The sequence below is a fragment of the Osmerus mordax genome, chromosome 25 (assembly GCF_038355195.1).
Source record: "Osmerus mordax isolate fOsmMor3 chromosome 25, fOsmMor3.pri, whole genome shotgun sequence".
NCBI classification, from domain to species: Eukaryota; Metazoa; Chordata; class Actinopteri; order Osmeriformes; family Osmeridae; genus Osmerus; species Osmerus mordax.
Window position 1 is genome coordinate 2292007 of NC_090074.1, and position 2500 is coordinate 2294506.

Here is a 2500-nt window from a genome sequence, read left to right on the forward strand (position 1 = left end):
AAAAATCAGTCAATGGAACCATCACATCCTGGATAGGGACCATCCCCCTTTGTACATGCAGGTGTTGCATTGGGTGGCGCAAGGAGCAAAATAGTTAACGACCAAACGCAAATAAAAAATCAGTCAATGGAACCATCACATCCTGGATAGGGACCATCCCCCCTCCTCTTTCCCCCACTGCCGTTACCTATAGTTACCATGCATGTTAGAAATATTGTTTTGAAGTTTTTTCTGTAAGAGAGTAGTCTGCAATAGCTTCTTCCTCTTTTCCGTCTATTTGGTTTGAATTGGTGTTTTTTTATTTTTATTATAAAAAGGTAACAGATTACAAGGATATATTTAAACACGTTTATGTCTTGCCCAGTTAGGTTATATTTCTGATGAGGTACGTTGCATGGGTGTGATGATGATGTTGTTGGTTTGCGTGCTGATGTTGCTCCGTGTTGAGCTAAGAATGCTTGGTGGTGTTGGAGACGGGTGAGGGTGGGAAGGAGGGTTAGATTGGTGTGTGGGTGAATGTTAGAAAGAGGGGAGCGATGCGATTATATTGGTGATAGCCTGCTGAAACGGACTGGTTGTTTTTGAAACTGGTGTCCATGGAGAAAGAGATGTTTTAGACTTTATAACAGATCCTTTATAGATGCTTAAACCATTGTCTTGGACTAGCTGGCAGGAGTCAAACCCTGTTCAAAGTATGATAACTCTAAGCTAATGAGGAATTGAGTAAATGCATATTTTTTGACCGCAAAGATGGGAACTCTCTGACAATTAACATTGCTTCCCCCTTGCTTCCCTCATGTCCAATGGAAATAGATATCTAGATTCTTAATAAAAAAAATTAAAATCTATAACATCAACGGTTTGCGGGTCTTTTTTTCTTCAGCATTTGAAAAATGATTTGTCAAGTATCAAACCTATCCTTTTAAGTAATCAATAAAAAGCGATATTTCAAGGAAAACCGTACACTCATCAAAAACGTAATTAATTATCTTCTTGCCAACGCTGTGCGCCAGATGACGCTATAACATCACCAGCTCCCGAACCTCAACGGTTTCCTCGACTGTCTCCGAAGCTGCGGGAAAACTGCGATACCCGATTCTGCCACCAGAGGGCGCCAACCGCACGCAGGCCTGCGGTAACGGCAGCGATGTGCCAGATAGACAGCCGTACTGTAGTGAATGAGGTCATGATATCTCTGTAGGGCTTGGCTTGCAGGGCTGTCAACCATTTTGACTCCATTCACTGATCTATCTATTTATCTATCCATCCATGCATCACAACCATGCCACAAATCTAGTCATGACTTTGCACCCCTGACAACAGCAGTATGAGACCGTATCATTGCCCCATTCAGGTACAGTTTGATTTACAGTGCCAGTTTAAGTGGTAAAATGGGAGGGTTTGATGTTTTTAGTACTTGCAACATCAAACGTAGTTTGATTCTTTTGTGACACAGTTCTTGACTGAATTGATTACATAGCCCATTTTATACATGTTTCATGAATTAGTAATGATTAGACTGCTGTATTTTCTGCTTCCTGGTGTGTGTGTGTGTGTGTGCATATGTTATAGCGGGTCTCCAGTCTTCCAGGTACTCTGCTAAAACTGGGAACAATTTGATATGCATGTTTTTGGGGGGGGGGGTCTGGACCTATTAAATAAAGTTGTTGTGTTCCAGAACCAGAGACACAAACACACACACACACACACACACACACACACACACACACACACACACACACACACACACACACACATATAGAACAGTGGGTGGGGTTGGGGAGCTCTGTGGGAGGGTGGAAGCGGGGGGAGGATGGGGGAGGGGGAGGATGACCTAGCAGATGAGTGTGGGTGTTGGTGGGGTGGTCCAGGGGGGGGGGGTGGAGGGGGGGGGACACAGTAAGGGGAGGGAGTGAGGGAGCGAGAGAGGGAGTGAGCGAGGGGGGGCGGGAGGGGGGGGGGACACAGTAAGGGAGGGAGTGAGGGAGCGAGAGAGAGAGGGAGTGAGCGAGGGGGGGGGGGGAATGGGGAAGCATTGATTATGGTTGATAATTCAGGCCTTTGATGTGGATAAAGCAGTCTCTCTCTCTTCTGCCTGCACTGGCTGTGTCCCCTGCGGACAGAGAGGATATTGGGTTTACTGTGTGTGTGCGCGCGGGCACGAGAGAGAGACATAGAGACAGAGAGAGAGGAAGGGGTCAGAGAGAGGCAGCTGTTTGTGTCCGTTTTCTAAATGTTTTGAACCTGTCTGTTGGTTTGTAGGCCTGGTTACTGTTAGAGCTGGTCTCATGAAAAGTAACGTACACACTCTACTGAGCCAACATGGTGTCCTGCTGTAGAGAAACAGGTCTGACCTCTCCTCTCTAAGGTATGACTCAACTCTTTCTCTATGATCTAGTTACTGACCCAACAGCGTGGAGTTCCTGCACAATATTTATGTTTTTTTGTTGTTGTAAAAGCACGTAAGATGACAGTTGAATGAAACTAAACTCCCCTCTCT

General features: G+C 45.5%; 1 protein-coding gene across 1 annotated transcript in view; it reads left to right on the forward strand.

The window, feature by feature from the left end:
* pof1b (POF1B actin binding protein) overlaps positions 1–42 on the forward strand; it is a 13213-nt gene extending 13171 nt beyond the window's left edge. Inside the window, exon 12 of the mRNA XM_067229331.1 lies at positions 1–42. This exon is cut by the window's left edge and continues 251 nt beyond it. The gene's annotated coding sequence lies outside the window, so the exon portion shown is untranslated.
* Positions 43–2500: the final 2458 nt, after the last annotated feature.